This window comes from Thermobia domestica, chromosome 5, assembly GCF_964235325.1.
Source record: "Thermobia domestica chromosome 5, izTheDome1.hap1.1, whole genome shotgun sequence".
NCBI classification, from domain to species: domain Eukaryota; kingdom Metazoa; phylum Arthropoda; class Insecta; order Zygentoma; family Lepismatidae; genus Thermobia; species Thermobia domestica.
In genome coordinates this window covers 93,313,912-93,336,027 of record NC_137458.1, presented here as the reverse complement: position 1 = coordinate 93,336,027, position 22,116 = coordinate 93,313,912, and the positions used below count along the sequence as shown (strand labels likewise).

Below are 22,116 nucleotides of genomic sequence, written 5' to 3'. Positions count from 1 at the left end.
CAGGATATTGGGGAATTGTTTGACACCAACTAAAAAGATCCAATAAAGAAAAAAGGAATTTATAGGCGTTCCTCCATCGCTCCTACGTCTTTCTATCTCCCGAATGTATTTTTTACTCTAAAATATAATTCGTCGCTGTCGATAAAAATGTCAATCGAGAATGTTAAAATTGTCAGACATGGTGAATTCCACAAGGTTATATTTTGCTATTATTGTCTGATGATTCTTTTGTTTTTTACTTTACATTTGCGTTATCATTTTTGAATGCAAAGTTTCAACAATTAAACTTCTTGAACTGACCTTGGTTGAAGCAACAAATAAGTGTAAAAAATACATCGAGGAGATAAGAATTAAGACATGTGTTGCCAAGCAGAGTTAAAAAATAAACCCTTTTCAATCGTGACATACATCATTCGATTTTAGATTTAAAATATACATGTTGGTAAGCTATTACCTGTTGGAATATTTGACTGTAGGGACTAAAGTGCACAAACTGTAAATATAAATTATGAAAGATCCTGCACTTATGAACCACGAGTTCTCACCCCCATTTGTGTGGCAAATTGAGCTAGCCTTATTAGAAAATAATGCATTGATTGTGCATCACTACGAGAGTGTTACAGAAGTTAATAATGAATTTTAAAGTAAATATACGAAAGCATAAAATCTGGAAAAAACCAAAGAAAGTAATTAAAACTAAAATCTCACTTTATTCAAACAAACGCTTATTTATAAACACAAAACAAGAGGAAATCTAAAGAAAAGTGCAAATGGTCAACATTTTCAAGCTATATCACAAGGAAAATATATGTGTTTAATTCTAAGGACCCCGCCCCTTTCTTATGGAAAATGACTCTCGGTCAAATTATTTCTAACTATGCGCAAACGAAAGGTCTTGATGTGTCGATTAAAATCTCCATGGGCACGAATTTCTAAATATTATATTTCTTGAGTTATATGGGTTTACAGTTAGGTGATGTCATGAAAACCGCGTGAAATAAAACTGTAATGTACCCATGACTGGACTGACCTTGCCTAAGTGCTTGTAGTTCACAATATGGCACAGACGAGGAACTGCGCAACGTTTGTGATCCCATCGTGAACTACAAGCTACTTCGACAACCCTCGTGATGCATTATTCGCGAAAATGCAGATTCGAGGGGATCGAAAGCCAGTCAGCCAATGCCATTATGAGTTTCTGCTAGCTTTGATGTCATTGACTAACTGGCATCGCATCCTCCGAAGTAATATTTTGGCGAATAATGTATCACGCAGAATGTCAGTGGAGTACGCGCAGATTGCAGTTTCATTTCACGCGGATTTCATGACATCGCGTGACTTTAAACCCATACAACTCGAGAAGTATAATTGTTAGAGATTTGTGCCCATGGAGACTTTCTACCTACACATCAAGACCTTTCGTTTGTGCATACAGGGTTCCTACTTAATTGGCAAGCACGAATTTCCTGACTTTTGCAGGTTTTCCAGGGCACAATTTATAAATTTCCAGGGCTATATATAATATAAAAAAGGAACTTTATTTCTTCGGACCAGAGGTATACTGTGCATGTACATTTATATTCGTCGTTTAAAAGCCGTAACATCATTTTAAAAAAGAAATGTCAAACTACTGGCTCGTCTTGCGATGAACCAGAAGAAATTCCTGCTTAGCACTATAAAAGTTAAAAATTGGATTTGAAAGTCATAAACTCATATTGAAATTCCCTGACTTTTCCAGGTGTTGTCAGATTTTCATGAAATTCCCTGACTTTTTCAGGACTTTTCACGAATAAGGTGAATTCCCTGACTTTTCCCGGTTTTTCAGGTGGGTGGGAACCGTGGCATAGTTAGAAATAATAAATTGACCGAGAGCCATTTTCCATAAGGAAAGGGCAGGGTCTTTTACGACTGAAAAAATAATACAAGATTTACGGGTGTAGAACGTGCATATGCCTATCTGGCTTTTCTACGGAAAAGTCGGAAAAATAAATTGTATCTTCAATATGTATCGCGCAGTCACTTTGTGCAGTACTTTCAACATCACTAATACTGAATTCACTACATTCATTAATTCGATGTCACTAACACTGACTTCATGTGCTGTTTCCTTGTACGGAATGAAACTCGTCTTTGTCATAAACAATGGTACTGTCTGATTCATTATTTCTAGAGAGTTCAACATTTGCCACTATATCTTCAAACTGTCGGTTGACCTCCCTCCTTATTCTTTCGTATGCACAGTTGAAGATAAAACACGGTGGTCACTCTTAGGCATCTGCATTCAATAGGATTTTTTCTGTAAAGGAAATATAAATGCTCACAGTGAAAGCTTCGGCTCTCCTCTCCCAACCCGTCTGGTGAACGTGGGAGCAGTAGACCAATTCCTCCCTCTGGGAAGAGGCCTCACCCAGTAGTGGATCGAATATGGCTGTGATTTATTATTATTATAAATCGAATTAAAATTAGATGAAGGGTCTTGTTATTCTTAGGAAAATATCCCAGTACATATAAATAGTGATGACAGATACAGAGTTAATATATCTATCTTCTACATCCTGCATGATTGGTGACGAACATCAACAATACATTGAACTACAGAGGGCTAACCAGAATTCAGACTGTCCCTACGGTATTGAAAAATTAGAAGGTATTCTGTGAAAAGCGGATACAAACCTGTGCATCTGTCTCGTTGACTCAGCTAACACAAACTTCTTTGTTTTTTGAGCTTACTCTGGACAATTATTACGACAGGAAAATTTTAAACTGTTTTTAAAATTCCTTATATGTACATACAGAACAACGAAAGGTGTCTAAAGGCAAATTGGTAAATCAAATAAGGGAAATAGCTTTTACGAATATGCTCGCAAAGAAAATGTAGCTACCTTTCGGTATCATCATCAGCATCATATTTTAGTCCTTTACGTAACTCCTTACCCAGGACGTAGCATTAAAATAATAATAATAATAATAATAATAATAATAATAATAATAATAATAATAATAATAATAATAATAGCCATTGCCCAAAAACGAAACTTTTCATGAAGATGAAAAAAAAAACTTTTCTTAGTACACACTAGGAGAAATTGTGCACATGAGCTTCCTTAAGCATGTTCTAGAAAGTCTGAGACACATGAACAAAGATATTTGAAGAATTTCTTACTTTGTACTAGGGAAAGTTTTACTTTTACTATCCTCCCCTCCCCCAGCTTTTTAGGTAGTTTTCTTTAAAAATTGCCTATTACAGAGACTATCATGTTGGCACTTTCGGAAAATTTCTACATATTTTGTCGATCATGACTACCTGCCCTCCCTCAGTTCAAATATATATATATATATATATATATATATATATATATATATATATATATATATCGTTTCTTGTGCACGCTCTAGCTGCCGTAATTTTTCACGTATTGAAACCAAACTTGGTACAAAAATTGGTCGTATTAATAGCTCGAATGAGTTCGTTAACCAGAATGATCGGATGAAACATTTAAAAACGGCGGCCATTTGAACTTTCAAAGAGTTCATAATTTTTACAATTATGAACCGATCTGCTCCATATTTGACCAAAATGTTGAGATTAACAATACACTAGATGTGTGTGAAAATCAGAACGAGCCGTTAGAAAATTTCAAAGTGGCGGCCGTTCAAAGAAGCAAAATAAAAAAGAAAGAAAAAGCTATCTTCCCGTGAACGATGATCGAACTAGGGACCCTTGCATTACTGAACCTATGCCTTAGACCACACTTTTTTTTAACCATTCACGTCGATCTTTGTTACACATTCATACCACATATACTAATTTCTGATTATCGTTTTCCGGTTAATACATTCCACAAGAACAACCACGACACTGGACAACAACACCCAAGCCGAAGGCGGGAATCGTACCCACTACCCTCACAACCGTGCGGACAGCAGCCGAACGCGTCTAACCACACCGCCACGCAGGTGGCTCCACTCGGGAGGGAAGAAGGTTATTTTTCAGTATTTGTATATTTCAATCTATCAAGAGAAGTCCGTGCAATACGTCGCGCATCAATAAAATACATGCTTCAAGGAAATCTACGTCCTTTGCGGCCTTGTGCCAAAAGCTGCTTTTTTTCCTTTGAATAGCACAGTTTTTGAAAAAAAAAAGATTGACATAATAAGCCAGTAAATTTGCAAAGGAAAAAATAAAGTTTCCAACATTTAAATTCTTCCCAAAAAATGGCTTCTTTATTTTAAAAAAATATTAATAAAATAATTTATAATCTCTGTTTTCTGACCTTGGGCTGACATGTAATCTAGTCGGTAAAGTGACCTACTGCCAATCTGGCGACCTGTTTTTCACTCCCGGTGAGAGTAGAAGGAAATTTTCAACTGAGGCTCTAAGTCCTACGGGTTTTCGTCCGCATGATTCTGGTTTCTTACACTGAAAACTTGCTCCAATATCTTCGTGTGTATATTCGTAAGTATTCTTTTCCTATATACAAATATTTGAACGGTAAGCTTAAATGCAATGCAGCGTGAACAAGAACTTTAGGCTTAGAGCCAAACGGTGAATAAAATAGGACAAATGTTACTAGTTTTAAAAATACTAGGCCAGTAACTAATTTTACTGCTCTGAGCTATGCATGTTTTACAGCCTAAAGAGTTAGAAAATATACTGCTCAAGTATACCTGACGTCTTCTTTCCTTTCCTCCGTTCCTGTCCACCGCACCTTTTAACCATCTTTGGATAATGTGTATAATTCGGTGTGTTGTGACATTATATCCTGGGAACTTTGCGGCGACAACATCTGGAAGATGCAGATAATTTGATTTAGAAGTACAAAAGTGGAGCAAAAATGGCGCACTGTAAAATATTAGTATTGACTAACTAACAGTAAAAGATGATCACTTTCTAGTATTAATTTTATTTTCATTCTCTTTCCAGTGAGCTTCTCACAAGGAGGGTGTCCGAAGTGTAAATCTCAGATTTCAAAAATGTTTGTGCAGATCGTTAGGGGGGTTCATAGAATAAAGATCAGCACAACAAATTTCGGCGGAACCACATATTTAGGTGGGGCAGTGCCCCTTTTCGATTGTAGGCTTTCGTAGTAAAAATCGGCCTTTTGATTTGAAAATTGACTTATTGTTGTCGACAATCGTTATCATTCGTGTTCATTTGCGTAAAGATACTACAATTGTGGGTCAGGGATCCCTATGTGAGTGTTGGGTCCGCCTCACAAATGTGATACATGTTCCCGCTTCATTTTGACGAGCTGAATTCAAATATGTCATTAAAAGTTCTTTGTGGAGCCTATGTGCGGCACAGGTCTCTACCTAGTTTCTGGGATGCTGAATCACAAGTTGAAAGAGAACTGAAGGGCTTGAAATAGGTTTTCAGCAGAATCAGTGCTTACTGTATGGATTGAAGCCAAAAGAGATTTCATGCCTGTATATGACATGGATGTTAGGAAATGGGCAACTGAAAAAGCGAAAGAAATTAATCTTGAAAACTTTAAGGGTCCCAAAAGTTGATGCACACGTTTTAAACGGAAACATAATATTGTGTAGCGAGAAATAACAAAATTCGTGTCGCGAACAGACGTTGACACTTCAGAACAAATAGAAACGTCGGCCATATCTTTCCAGCTAGAAGTCAGGGATACGTTACCGGAATTCGATATAGACAATACTTACAATTCCAATCAAAGTGTTTTTGCAATGGAACTGCACTATAATCGTATGTTAGGCATACAAGGTCGGAAAACAGTAGAAGCTTCTGCACAATCCAAAAATGCCTTATCTCATAACTATACAATAATACCCCTTATGTCTGCAAATGGAAAATTTGTTGGGCCATTATATATTGTATTCGCAGAACCGACAGGAAAATTTGGAGCACAGGTTAAAAAAACTTTATTCCAGCCCCCAAATGTTAAGGCTTCTGCATCAATATCTGGAAAGATGAGTAAGATGCATTTGCAGGAGTGGATCCGTGACGTTTTAGTTCCTAACATAGGAGACAAAAGTATCTTGCTCGTAGATTCATGATCATCTTTTAACGAGAAAGAAACGCAGCAACACATTCCGGACGAAAAAATGCTATGTAAACAGATTCCACCGGGAGCAACTTGGGCTGTACAACCACTGGATATTTGTGGCTTTAGAATATGGAAGAATTATGTACGGAAAATGAGAGATCTCGTAATTTTAAACCAAATTGATATACAACTTCACAACATAACAACATTATAAAATTGCAATCGCTAGTTTATGAACAACTATCATCGCCAAATTACCATGATGTGTTCAAATATAGTCGGAATAAATCCGGATATGTAGATGCGAGGCCGCCAGAATTTGTTAATCCTGTGAGTTTCTCATTTTCCTTAAACGACACTATCATATGTGATGAGTGCGAAGATATAACACTCCTGAAATGTAGTTGGTGCTGCAAAAGTCTTTCCGCGGAACACTTTTTCGAACAGTTTCATTTCTGTAAAACATACAATACATAAAGTAAGCACGAATTCTGCCAAACTTCAGCCCTTCAGTTGTCTTTCAACTTGTGATTCGGTGTCCCAGAAACTAGGTAGCAACCTGTGCCGCACATGTGCTCCTCAAAAAACTTTTAATGACATGTTTGAATTCAGCTAGTCAAAATGAAGGAGCAACATGTATCTCACTTGTGAGGGGGGCCCATGTGGCGGATCTAGCCCGGGGCCGGGTGAAGCCCCAGATTTTTTAGTGACAAAAATAATTGAAGCTATTATTTATATCTTCTTGAAAGTTTATAGTAAACTCATGATATAGTATCATAGCCTGGGGTAGGCCTCCCCCAGTTTTCACCTTCTAGATCCTCCACTGGGGACCCCCCCACACACAGTGATCCTCGACCCACAATTGAAGTATCTTTACGCAAATGAACACGAATGATAACGATTGTCGACAACAATAAGTCAATTTTCAAATCAAAAGGCCGATTTTTACTACGAAAGCCGAAAATCGAAAAGGGGCACTGCCCCACCCAAATATGGGGTTCCGCCGAAATTTGTTGTGCCGATCTTTATTCTATGAGCCTCCCTAACGATCTGCACAAACATTTTTGAAATCTGAGATTCACACTTCGGACACCCTCCTTATCAGACAAAGTAACACCAGAAATGCAATTGGCTAAAAGTGATAGAAAATAAATTGTATTTACGCGCGTGCTACTGAAAAAAAAATGTTACAATTTGAAAACAATACTAACACTCCAACTCAGAGCGGGTGATAATATACTAATCACTACTCACCTCAATGTTTAAAAAAAAGACAAAAAATAAAATAAAATAAAAAGTTTTTCATCTAGTGTCTGCAATACATGCACGAAGCACCGGAGTTTCCGCTTACGGTATCATTGAACGTACTACGTATTAAATAAAAATATAAAGGTAACTACTAATAGCAATGTAAAAACTAAACAAAAGCAATTTCAGCTGTTTAACATTGTCATGATCTGTTGAAAACGGATATATAAGTAAAACGAGTTTGTACGTTTAAAAACACGCTGAAGGAATACAAATTACGAAGAGAATTAAGAATTTTATACTGTGGTGATTTCAAGTGGATTAAATCTCTTCTTAATTTTTCCTCCCCAGCGTGTTTTAACAATTCATTAACGCTTTTCCTATGTATCTTTCTTAAACAGATAACCGACGATGACCATGTCAAAGAGCCGAAAGTTTTTTTTTAAATGCAATCACTAGTTATTTTATGAGTAATACGTTCAGTGGCACCTTAGGCGAAAACTTCGGTGCTTCGTGCATGTATGGTACGCACTAGATGAGAAGAAGGATAATTGCAAACTGAATATGCTCATTATTAAAAAGAAAAACTGTATAATCACTCACCAAATCGCAAATATGGAATTCTAAATAAATTAGAAGCTCCGGTAGAAGTAGCGCAATTGTGATGATCAACTTAGAGGAAATTTTGAGCTCTGTTAATTAAAATTGAAAGAACACAATATCGGAAGGTAGTTAACATTTATTAAAAGTGCTATGAACACAAAAATAGATAACCTTTCATACCTGATTCTCCTGGTGAAACTGCACCGGATGTGTGCCTGCTTTTAACACTCGATGTTGTATCACCTTCGCAACTTGGAGTATTCTGACCATGACTGTTGACGCGAGTGGAGCTTGAAGCAACAGTGTTACAGCGAGAACCTGTAAAAAGAAAAAAAAAAGCGTTCTGACACCTGAATTTAAAGTGATACACATGCTGTTACCGCGGTCTACGAATTAAACCCGAATAAAAAAAAACAATAAAATCCGAAAAAAACCATATGGGCCCAGGTGGGTTGGCTTTTATTTAAAAAAAACAGGTCTTCTCAAACCCTGCGCAATTGTGATACGCAATTACGCTTTACAATTAAATTAAAATTGGTATGTTTTTAACGTCCCATTTTTGCAGCGAGGGCCATACCAGATGTGAACCTACAGTATAAAGTGGGTTCCGAAACACTCCATTTACGGTGAGCTCCCAGCGGGAATCCAACCCGCGACCACGCGCACTGAAGGCAAGCACTCTAAGTATCAAGCTACGAGGAAACCCACTTCACAATGCATCCACTGATGTATACATAACGTGTGTTGAAAAGTAATGTTTGTCATCTGGACACTGTTGCCTGCTGACGAAAAACCATTAACTTGTATATTGTTAGCCCGATATGCATGTCTGTATTCCGGACATTTGCACTTTTCAAGGCCAATCCAGTAATATGAAAATCATTCTTTTCTGACAACATTTTCATGGGTAAACAAAATCTGCACTCATGTCCGGATGAATTCCTACCTGTTTACATATGCAAGTGTAATTAAAGTTCTACCAAATTTTCTATTTAGTAGACCGTACGGTAAACTGAACCCTAATTTTTAAATCTGATGGCAGTGGGAAGGAACCTACATTTTGAAAATAAGGTATTTCATGCATTTCCTTCACGGTAGAACTAGAGGAGTTCTATAGTTTTACCAGGGCTGTGAGAGTTTCAACGGGACCTTTTGGACCTGTAATTTTTACTGTTTTTTTCACTTGGAAATCTTAATTTGCACCCTCCACATAATGTGTGAGTTACCACTATGTTGTACCTTTATTAACAAATAAGATATAATTTTTTGAAGTTAAGTTTGCAGCTTAGTGTCAGCGTTTACCATCACCTATATCTTCTAACAGTCCTTGCATTTTTAAGTACAAGGGCGTAAATCCCACATTTCGCATCATAAGAAACTGTATTTAACGATTACTAAAGCAAACGAACCTAATTTTAAATGTATTCAAGCCAGAATTCTTAGGGAACGATCCGAGGATTTTACCTGTCTCCAGATATAAGTTAAGGAAATGGCGCTAACTTATCTTTTTTAAATGTGTATCTCGGTTATTAATGAAGATACAACATTGTGGCAACTTACCATTATGTTGAAATTCAAAATTCCAAGAGAAAGAAAACTCAAAACAAAGCAGTAGAAATTATAGATCCAAAAGGTAAATTTACGGAGTTTCAACAAAGATTGCACGGACTACAATTTTGTGACGGTGTTGCGGACCAGTGATCTTGAACCTTCCCTTTAATTGTTGTTGCAACAGGAGGGCAATACTCACTCCATCCTCCCCTTCCACTCACGTTTCACTTGGTTTAACACCATCTTTGGAACTCTCATAGTCCTTGCATACAGGAAGGCACAGTTCCAATTGGCCAATGCTCCTGCGTAAGACAAGCGAACCACAATTGCAACCTTTTCATGAGTTTATAATGAGTGGCCTGCGTTCTAAAACAGCTTTAACTAACTTTTATTTGACAAGGGTGTAAAATAAACTGATTCCCCCCCATATATGCACCAGTACGAATTTTATTAGTTTTCGAAGTGCAAGGGCCTAAATGTGTTAAAGTAATAATCTTTACACCATGAAGAAGTTCAGGGTTCTTGAACACATGTCTAAATTTCCCATTTATCTGTAATAAAGACAGAAGATAACGTGTCCTGCGGGGCTCTTACACGCCTTCAGTTGCTAACGCTCGCTCTGCAATAATGAATTAGATATTTTACTTTCGTACAGAAAAAAATACAACCTAACTATTAACCTATATGGGGGACCTGTATTCTAGAACCTTTCCAGGAGTTCATTTTATCATTTGTAAACCAAACTCGTTTAAATTTAACTAACTTAAGCCAGTACTATGTACATGGGGGTCGGGCATCTACATCCTTCGCCTTTATTTGTTTCACAATATATAGGAGGTATGTGCATATTTTTATTTCGAGGCTATAACTTTTTTTTAGTGTCTTACTAGTACGTTGTAAACAATTTAGTACATTTCTAAAGAGTGCCGTATCGCCGTATCGCCGAACCAATTTTAAGAAATTTACCGGGTCAATTGGAGAATTTATTTAAGTTTGTGAGGAGGAATGAGTGAAAGTGAGGTAAGTGAAATAGTAAAAGTGAAGAAAGTTGTTATTTTTGATGTTGTAAGAGGCACTGTATGTGGAGGCGGAAGAATTATTTCGCGGAGAGGTACATTACTTATGATATAGTAGCGCGAAAGGCATGCCGTTGGGGAAGAAGGAAGAGCATTTCAAGGGCTATTTAGCGGAGTATTTATTTAATGAAAGGGAACCCCAGGGAACTGTTGTACACGATTTTCTTCTTGAAATTGGGAAAGCTTACAAGCCTAAATTTAGAAGGTAAGTGACTTTCAACTGACTACAGGTAACTTTTAAATGATAAGTGCTATTGAAATTTTAATGATCGCCAAAACCCACATGCTGTCACTACCCTCGCTTACGCGGATACACACCGTCGCTGACGCGCATGTTCCTTTCGGGCGCATTCCGTCGCTCCGCTCGGGCCCCTCTGTTGTGCTCCTGCCCTAACTAGGTTAGATAGCTTTCGTGCTTTTTAGTGGCCACGTAGCAAAGGATGGTTGGTGTTTTTGCACTGTAGTTTTTAAAAGTACACGTAAGTAACTTAATATATACTTTTGATAAGTAAGTAACCTAACGAAAGTAACGTCGTCTAACGTAACTTAATGTAATTCAACAAAATATAACCGATTGCAGCACGTTTTGGTGCATTTTCAATTTTCAAACTGGTCCTGCGATACGGCACTAATGCCTCTCTAAACCTCATTCTACGCAAAGTTTACAATTTTCCTCGATTTGGTCCAGCGAGTATAGCAAGTAAATTTAAAAATCTTACCTTTAGTGTAGTTTACTGCCCCTTTGTAGGTATCCCATGTTCTCTCATCTGGTTCTTCATGAAATATTATCTCTCGTGTCGTTTTGTTCCATGGCAAGTGTGTCTTCTTCCTTAAACAGAACCCAAAATAATTTGCACGTCCTGCCCGCCACACTTCAGACCCGTCTGTAAAAAACAAATGAAGACCTCCTTCCGCATGCGCGCGGCGATTGTGACGCGTTCCTTCCTCGGCGAATCGAAGAAGCGCGGACTGCAACGAAGTACACGCTGTCACGTGGTGGCACCGTTACTATGCCGCTGCTACATATCTCTATCCGACTTGTCGGAACTCCGCCGCCAGCGGCCCACTGGTGATACTCTTCGATACGTCACTATGACGACGAGTCGACCATTTCCCTGCAGTGGCCCACTGGTTTTCAGCGACTCTTAAGGTATGGGGAAGCTACTTCACAACACACTATTCAACGTATTCCAACGGAAGCTCAATACATTTTTTACAACGGTGTTGTAACGTTTCTAACCCTTGCAAATAGAGTCTTTTCCTGCTGTGCAAATCGGCCCTCCACCTCCGCAATGAATACCTCATCCGATGGAAAATGTTTGCTTTGAGATGTTTTTGAGTTGTGGGATGAGGCGATAGTCGGAAGGGGCCAGACCAGGTGAGTACGGTGGATGAGGTACAAAGGTGAAGCCCTGATCCATCAATAATTGCATGGTTTGATGAGTCTTGTTATAGGGTGCATTGTCCTGGAGAAACTGAACACCACTGCTCACTTTTGCCCGACGTTTTCTCTTCAAAGCCTTCTTCAGCTCACTCAAATAGTTGGAGTAGACCCCACCACTGATGGTTTCACGCTTTTTAAGGTATTTGATAAGGATGGCACCGTCCTTATCCCAAATCACCGATGCAAGCATCTTTTCAGCTGATCTTTGGCTTCGGAACTTCTTCGGTCGAGGAGATCCACTGTGGCGTCACTCCATGGATTGCTGTGGATCATAGTAGTGCAGTCATGTTTCATCTCTGTCACCAGACTGCGTAAGAACTCACCAGGTTTTTGAAAACTTTTGCAAAATTTCCTGTGACCATCTGCACCCGTGTTCTCATCTGGTCAGCAGTCAAACATTTTGGGATCCATTTGTCAATGACCTTCCGCATGTCCAAATATTCGGCTATTATGACACTCATGTGCTCACGCGATATCCCCACACACGCAGCAATGTTTTTGATCGCTATGCGCCTATCCTCCATGATCATGTTATGCACTTTGTCGATGTTTTCCGTGATCACTGTACTTGAAGGCCTGCCTGCGCGAGGTAGATCTTCAGGGTCATGATGACCAGTCTTAAAACGTCTCACCCACTTCGCTAATGTTGTATATCCAGGAGTGTGTTCCCCCAAAGTATCCTATAAAGTTTTAAAAATTTCCATATAGGATTTGTGTTGCAACACAAAAACTTGATGACACTACGAAGCTCATTCTTCTCGAATTTCCTTAAATCCTCCGCTATATCTTCTTACAGAATCTATAACAAAGGAAATAACGACGATTAAATGATCATATACGGTATAAGAGGATGACAATATATGACCTTGCTACTGACTACAATGGCACGTTTTGATTTTTATTTTCTCTTGGTGATTTCATGAATTTTCCATCTGCCCCTTATATATATATATATATACTTGAACATTTCTAGTTGGTATGTTTTTAGCAGTGGAGTAACGTGTTTTTTTAAAGTAAAAATTTAAAAAAGTGAACGATCATGAATTGACGTTATATAGTATTTTGATAGACCTTAACAGCTGCTTTACTGTTTTGACAATTTTAAAAAATATGCATTTTAATAAAGTAGTTTTAACTTTGTCCTATTCTCTATTACTTTCTGTTGCTATTTAAGTTTTCAATTTGCATTATTTAGCGAGATATGATAGTATTTAGTCAGGTGTCAATTTTTAAAAATGAAGTTTCCTACACTTCTTAAACCGAATATGATGTTTGTTTAGCAATACTTGCAATATTGTTTCAGAATTTTTTGGGTATTACTAGTCGGTTCATGCATCACAGCAACAGTACTAATTATATTGGAGTCATGGCGGAAGTATCAAGAAAACCCTACAGTATTAACAATCAACAGAAAGCGGGAGGAATGGAAATTCAATATGCCATCTCTGACTGTACGTGGTGATCCTCCATCAAACATGCGGCTTATCAAAAAATTTGCGAAAAGGTAAGACGAACGTATCAGTATGTAGCCTATATACGACTTGCTGATGGAAAAATTGTAAGATACTAATTACGTTAAAATATTGGCTCCAAAGACTCAGAACAAAATTATTTTACTATCCACACTTGATATTACAGTAGAATATTACTCAGACAATTATTATAGTATAACATAATTTTGTCAAAATGTATAAACTATTCTATCTCCAGTTGCATGTACAATGACAACTATAAGGAACGTAATATAAAGAAAATTAAAATAGTTGTAGGGATGTTATTTAAAGGTGAACTTAAGAAATAAATTGATATGTATAATTATGATTTTCTTAACACAGCTACATGTTATTTTTTTTCATTTGATGGTGAACTTTAAGTTTTACTCTGACAACTACGCAAGAAGAAAGACATTGTAACGATGTCAGTTGTTTGTTGCTACTTGTGTAGAGTTTTAAAGGTTTTGTCATGATGAATATATGAGAATATGGATGTAGCTTGTAACACGAGATTTGAATCACATGATAAGAGATCTTGAATCAAAAGTCCAGTGCATTAGTGAAGAAATGTTTCACCATTTAGCTGGTGGGAGATTTTTCTGACGTTTGTAAGCAACGCTACTTGAAATACAGTTTTATTCAATAATTTCTTAAATATTTCAAAATACGCCCTATATTTCGAAACTAACAAGAGTAGAGTTAATCTGATGAGTTGTCATTAAAGAACTTAGGTTTCCTTCACATGATTTTTATTTGAATTCTAATTGGGATCCTATCCTGATGGGATATGAGATTAATGAGAAATATGTCTTTATGGAATTGAGCATGGTATGTTATTTATTTGAAGCGAATTTCTTCTTTTTGTTAGCCATTTTCCTAGTTAGCTCGGTTAGGTTTTCAGATCGTTGTCCTTCACTTGTTTCTATCTTGTGTCATAACCGATGTGACACCACACTTTACCATATCGTTCTTAACACAATCTCACCACCTCTTCTTTGGCCGGCCTAGGGCTCGTTTCCCACATACTTCTATAGCATCTAGTCAGTGAGCTACATATTCCAAAGGTCTTTTTCTTACATGCCATCTCAGTCTCATTCCTTGCAGTTTTTGTACTTCTGGTCTTACCTTTATTAATAACCGAATAATTTATTTTTTTCCTTCTGTGTCATTCCACACATTGACGGCAATATCTTCATCTCCGCAAAGCGCAACTTCCGTTCCTCTTTCTTCTTCGTCGTCCAACGCTCGCTCTATCCTATTGATATCATTCTAATTAGGTCAGAAATCTACATAGTATCGCTGTAAGCCTTTTGGCAACACGGTTTCGTTTTATGGCTCCCCGCATTTATTAATAATCTTTGATACGTGATAATTTTAGGAGTATTTTGGTTTCTTTATCCCCAAATTATCACGTAATCTTACGTGCATGCTTCATTAATTTTGTATTTTACTGTGCTATTGTGCTTTCGGAACTCTTTTATTTACAGTTTTGCATTGCATATTTTGTAGACATATTCGAGAGAAATATTAGTGAATTTAAAGATGTCACGACATAGGCAGACATCCCCACCACCTCCAAAAACTACGACGGTTGTTCTGCCGTCAACGCCGCTTACCACCTTTTCTGGTTTAGAAACAGAAGATCCCCAAAACTTCATTGTTTCGTTTGATAGCATATCAGAATTGCATAATTGGGATCATAATAAACTCCTTAGCGTTTTTCGATCGACACTCTACGGTCCCAGCAAATTCTGGTTTTTAGCGCACAACGATACATTCCAAAATAAAACGTGGGACGAAATAAAGACAGAATTCTTGAATGAGTTTGGTGCTAATAGGAATACAATTCCGCGTTGCCGTGCCTTCCGATCACGTGTAGAGAAACCAGTTGAACCTTTAACTCTCTTCTTATACGAGAAGAAATATTTGGCAGATTTCTTGAATAAGAATATGACAGAAAAAGAGTTTATTTTAGAGGTAGTCTCATCAAAGATGGCGCAGTACATGCAACATTTTGCCCAACTACCCATTAATATGTTTGAGAAACTCATCGCATAGGCAGCCAAAGGCAAACGGCCGATGAACTAGGCTCACAACAGAAACTCAGACATGTTTTTTTCCTCCCCTTTCTACTACGACTCAGCATACTAGCGAAACATTGAAAGATATAGTTTCTCAAATACAGCAATTGCAGTTACAGTTTAATTGGCATCTTGAGTCGCAGGAACTTGTAAACTTTGTCACTAGTAAGGAAAATTCAAAGCCTGAATCTTCTTCTGCTTGAAAGTCTGATTTTTCCACTCAGCATAGCAATAGTTCTGCATCGCCTCAGGTCGCAAAACCTGCCCGTAAACGGTCACCCTCCCCACCCGTGCAGTTTCTACTTGTTGTAATTGTCGTTGCAAGAAGAACGATGTCTTCTCGAAGCAGCGAGGTGACAATTCAAACCGCTCCCAGAAAAAGAAAGGTGGAAAATGTAAAAAAAGGGAAATTAACAAAAATAATGAGTTTTCTTATCAAGCAATGGCGGTACAAACGACTTTTTGAACCCCCGCACCTCTAATTTTTGGCAAAATTTCCCTGCGGTATACCCTTTCGGTACGAATACCATCCCAGCACTTCCTTCACAAGGCTCATCTACTTCAGTTATGATTACTGAACAAAAAAACTTGTGAAGGGGGTCTTGAACCCTCACCCCCTCCGTCGTCTACTATAGTACACTCTACCTAGATTTCACAAGCCCCTCCGATCTCCGCCACTGTTTCTGTGTTACCCACTTCCCCTTCAGCCTCCTTCCCCTCCCTCCACTCAGCATCCTATCACTAACATTCCAGTTGACACTTCCTCCCCTTTCATAGCTCTTTTTGCAGCACACATAATATCACTCCTCCAGTGATGCGTGCTTTCGTTGAAACTCCCGTTAACCAAGCTTCTAAGAATGATAATGAAAACACGGGAAACATTGTTTTACCTCTTATTCACAAAGGCGATTTAATGTTTGTTGAGGGCGATCTAGCTAAGAAACAAGCAATGTTCCTCCTGGATACGGGAGCTGAATCGAACACTATTAGTTGTTACAATTTGCCACCAGCTGCAAAACCAATTGAACTGCATACCGCTCTGATTGGCATATCTAATACTCCCATTCAGATTTCTCAAGCTTGTTTAATTCCGATAAAACTTAACATAAAATCTTTTACAGTTTTCTTTCGCTTGATACTTATTATGGTTTTTCCAGTTATACTATCGAATACTTTTTTTGAAACAACAGTTCTGCAAGTATAAATTATGAACGTAACACAGTTACGTTGCAGCATCACGGGTTTCCAACATAGTTCGGTGGCCATACAAACAAAATTCACTAGCTTACTTTCATTTTACCTAACGAACAATAGCTATTTCGTTTTGAGTACACAACGTAGGGTTGTAATCCCACCCCGAACGGCCATATTAATTCCTTTGACTTTACCGCTTAACATCACTACTGAAGAATTGTACATTCACTCTCCCGTTGAAAAGAATTTGCATAAATGTGTGATTGTATGTACTGTCGCAAAAACCTATCAGCTTTTTGTACCAGTGGTGAATGCATCATCAGTGACCCGTTATTTTTGAAAAACATGGATATTGTTTTAGCTAAAGTGTTTGATGCACACAATGAAAAGCGTGTTCAGTTCAGTACAATTAGGAAATTTTACACAAAAACCCTAGAACAGGTCCGTAAATCTACGCCTGAGCGTTGGAACAAAATAACACATTTGGTGGAACCATCAAAATTTAATATTGATAGTACATTACCACTGCACTACCAAGAGCAGTTGCGAGCATTACTCACACGTTATGCGAATGCTTTCAAATGGCATCCAGATGATTTTACATCCATTACTGCATTTGAGGCGAGTCTCAATCTCAACTCTCGCGAGCCATTTCAGACACCTCAATTTTCAATTCCCCACCGACTTAGACCCAAGGCTAAGGAACAGGTTCTTAAACTTTTGCATTAGGGTGTCATTGAGAAGTCTAACTCAGATGTTCGCAACAATGTTTTGATTGTACCAAAGCCTAATTCACAGGATACGAGATTGGTACTCGATTAGCGCAGTTTAAACATACAGTGCGATTTAATATCCGATGCAATCTCGTCGTTTCTGACACGATAGAGAAGCAAGCTGATGGTACGCTCTTTGTAACTTTATATTTACACCAGTTTAAACCAGCTCAAATTAACTGAAGAAGATCGCAAATTTACTGCGTTTTCAGTGCTAGACCACCGGCAATATCACCTGTCCGCAATACCAATGGGTCATAAAATTCGACCATTAATGTGCAGCGCGTGATGCGTCAAATCTTCGAGGACATTTGCCCTAAATCTTTAGCATCCTATATTGATGATCTTTACTTGGGCTCATCAGATTTCGAGCATTTATTGCAGAACCTAGAAAAAGTGCTACAGGCAGAGCAGCAGTATTCGGCTCTTTTGAATTTAGACAAATCAGTTTTTGGTGCACAAGAAATCAAATGCCTTTGTTTCAAAATTAAGAACGGTCATATCCGCCCCGACGAGAAAGAGATAGAGGCGATCTTAAACATTCCAAAACCAAAGACAGTAAAACAGTTACGTAGTCGGTTGTCTTCAGTCAACTATTTTCGAAATCATTTCAAAAACATGGCTTCAAAACTGGCTCCATTATATGAGGGTTTGCGTGGAAAACCGAAGTCCTTAATTTGGAATGAAGCCCGCGAAGGAAGTTTCAACTCGATGAGAAAATAACTTACTTCCTCTCCTGTGTTAGAAATTTATTCAGTAGAAAATACTGAGCATGCCATTGCTGTTGATGGTTGCCTACAGGGGGTAGGCGCATGTCTTTTACAGAGGAAGATAGATGAGAATGAGTAACATCCTGTAATGTATGCATCCCGGAATACTCCAGCGCCGGTGTATGAGCAAGAATATTTTGGCGTTTGCACATGAAAGAATTTTACCCTTATTTAGTTGGTAAAAAGTTTCCAATTTTTACTGATTCCACGGCCTTGACAAACTTAAAATCTTCTAATTGGCTTCCACCCAAGCCACAACATTGGAGAGCTATGTTTTGAATTCGATGTTCAGCATGTCAAAGGAATTCTTAATACCATCCCTGACCAGGTATCACGCAACCCCTTTCTCCGGACAGAAGAGACAGAACGAGATGCGAACGAAGAAATCCATGAATTTCAGTTGTTAGCCCTAGACAGAAACGATGATATCGCTGCCCTACAGCGAGGAGACGCGTATTTTTCAGTAATTTGCCGTGTGTTGTCAACAGACGACAAGACCCACCCACAATACAAAAACTACACCACTAAATTAGAAATATCTAAGAGAGTACTATACAAAAAGTAACAGTCATGCACGATAACAGTTCCTTGCTATGTGTTCCAGCAAAATTACGGGATGCTGTTTTTGATGAGATTTATGTGCATTGTCTAACACATCCAGGTTTTCGTAAGATGTAGAATATCCTGAAGGTCAAGTATTTCATCCCGCAAATGAAAAAAAAATGGCTTTACCACCGTTAAAGCATTGCACTGAGTGTGCCATTTTAAACGTCCCCAACCCACTACTGTCGACGCAGCTCAAAGACACCCGAATTATGATCTCCTTGAGGCGTGGTCGGTGGACCTATGTGAGAAATTGATTCCATCAGAATCTGACGGCTATCAGTATTATTACGTTACTGTGGAACATAGAACTAGTTTCTGTGTAGTACATACGATCATTACCCCCACTTCCGATGCATTCTTTTCTTTCCTTATGGAACAAATAACCATCTCATATCCTTGCCAAAACGTTTTTTTTCACGGACCGCTAGTCTAGTCACACGTCCATTAAACCAAGAAGTTTTTAGAATCTTATGGAGTGCAAGTTCTCTATACTTTACCAGCAAACCATAAAACATTAGGGTTTTCTGAAAGCCACGTGATAACCACAGAAGACGCGATCCGTTTTCTAACGAAGGACGATCATAAGAAATGGCGAACATTTCATTAATATGGCAGTCGCCAGCGTGAACAAAACTCCCCTCACTTCCCTCGCTGTCTTTCCGTTTCAACTCCTGTATGGTGTTCAACCTGTTCTCACGGTGGACAGGGTACTCCAGGCCCCTGTGAATAACGAGGCTTTATTTATCGACTTACAACGTTGATAGACTTACGGGATTATGTTCTACATAAGAAAAAGAAAGTGTTCAGCGTCTTCGTGACACGAAACACGCTAAACGAACATCGACTGAGTTTGTTCCGCAGTTCAAGGTCATCGTTCGACGTTTGTACACCAAGCCACACGAAACGGGACCATTGAGAGCTTTATTTCAAGGACCGAACAAGTTTTGCCTAAACTGGATGAAAATTCGTACTTACTATCCATTAAAGGCAAGCCCAGTCCAGTAGCTAAAAATAAGTTAAAGATCTATCTCCCAGAATAACGATCTGACCCCCATTTTGAGACTAAATAAACGCAGTATTTGCAATAACCAAGGCTCAAACTTCACTAAAAACCATAGCTTAGTTCATAGCGACAACGACTCCCAGATAAGACCATTCGAGGATAGGTGCATAAATAAGGTTTAGTTAGACTAAATATAGCCAAAGGTGGTATCTGAAGAATCGTACATCCTATGCAGGTATCGGAGCTGTGTGTTCGTTTGGAGCTTTATGCTTATATTAAGGTGAGATGTGTGCTAAGTGGAAGCTCAGCAGGAGCTTTTAGGGGAGCTGTGCTCAGTTGGTGCTCAAGAGGAGCTTTTAAAGGAGCTGTGTGCTCAGTTGGGGCTCAGGAGTAGCTTTGAGAGGAACGATGTGCTCAATAGCAACTGTGTGCTCAGTTGGTGCCTTGTGCTCAGATTAAAGTGAGATTTGCGCTCAGGAGGAGCTCAGTGCTCAAAAACATTAGGATGTCGAGATGCTTCAGAACAGGAAAGCTATGTCAGTGAGTAGGTTGCCGATCATAAAGGTTCAACGAGAAGTGCAGAAAGGCTATTTACGAAGACCCGAGGAAAATGTTGGGAGTTAAAATGTTTGCGGAGACCCGGGGAAGATGTTGGGAAATAAGTGCTGCAGTAAGTACACACATGTCAAAGTGACAATGTTTGAAGAAGATAAAAATGAGGCTGTATTATGTGGATTGTTTAAATTCAGATTATATAGTTTTAGCTGAGGTGTACTCAGTATATGTTCATGGTTCTGTATTTTATAAATATGTTTTTGTTTTATCAGCTTTTAATTAATTATAGATTGTAACAAAGTATACATCCATATTTACTATTTGGTAATGATACGTTTTAGTGGGAAGTTATATATACAGCAAAATTTATGTCGTTAGGCCTAACTTCTAAGCCTAACATTATAAGAGAACGTTGCGGCTAAAGTGTATAAAGCAGCACTCACCATAAACAATTTTAACAGGTATAACACTAAATAGATGCAGTATTTGCAATAACCAAGGCTCAAACTTCACCAAAAACCATAGCTTAGTTCATAGCGACCAACGTACGTTTCTTGCTAATTTCCTGCTATAAGTTTTTCCTTCGATTTTTCTCTTTGTTTTTCACGGATCCTTGCAAATCGTTCTGTTCTGTTTCAAGCACCTTCCCCCTACTTCATTAATTCTGTATTATTTTCCTCCTTGTTTCATTCCACCATTTGTTCATAAGAATTTAATATTGAATTGTTTAAGGAACCTTTGGAGTATTTGTAAAGCTATGCGCAATACATTTCGATATTGCACAACCACAAGACATTAAAGGAAAGAACTTCGTACATCTCCCCCCCCCAAAAAAAATTGAAGGTACTAACATACGGTAAATCCTCTTGTGCTCTTCAAACTTTTCCCTTTTTCTCCATTTTTTTAGGTTTTTATACGAAGGTTCACAACTCCTAACAAATAATTAAGTTGTAACACTTGTCACGTTAAACGTACCATAACAGGATTTAAAGGTATTATAGCACTTTATTTTCGCGAAAGTGTATTACTTATACATACGCATTTATCACACGATAGGAACCAAGTTCACTAATTAGCCGTGACTACAAATGTAACCTACGTGTGTCGAACTCATACTTTCACTTTGAGTGTTACCAGTTTACCTTTTCTCCCTAGTACTGTATAATAATTTTCTTAACCGTCAACCACGTTCGGTATGCAAACTCATTTCTGTTGCCATAGTTTCGGTGAAATTACACGAAATGATATTTGTTTCCAAAATTTTATGCAGGTTTCTTTCCAACTTTGTTTTAACGACCTCCCGCAACACAAACAATATACTGCCAACCCTGTTTTGACATATTTTCTTTGTGACATGTGGAATTAACCAGGAAGTCAAAGTGTACTGACCTTCCTCGGCATATCGATACGTGAGAATCATGACAAAAATATAGAACAACACGTTTTTCTGAGGTAGTGTCTGGCCACTACGATGTACTTACAAAATAGCGTGATCTCTCTCTGCCCTCTCTTTGGTTTCATTCATAAGAGTAGGTCCGAGAAATAACAATATATTACCAACAGTTAATCCTTCGTATTAGGTTCAAATCCTGAAGACATTTTCCCATGTCTCTTTTAGGACTTCCAGTCATCACTCGTTTGCAACCAAGTCGATCCCCACCATGCAGTTGACAGACATCCTAGTCATTACACTAATCAGTAC

The 22,116-nt window shown here is 38.2% G+C and overlaps 1 long non-coding RNA gene across 1 annotated transcript; it reads right to left on the bottom strand.

The window, feature by feature from the left end:
- Positions 1-4,496: 4,496 nt before the first annotated feature.
- LOC145684670 (uncharacterized) lies at positions 4,497-8,180 on the bottom strand. The gene is made up of 2 exons (XR_014131356.1): positions 8,049-8,180; positions 4,497-4,787 (listed from the first exon to the last, which is right to left on the bottom strand). It is a non-coding gene; the product is annotated as an uncharacterized LOC145684670 (long non-coding RNA).
- Positions 8,181-22,116: the final 13,936 nt, after the last annotated feature.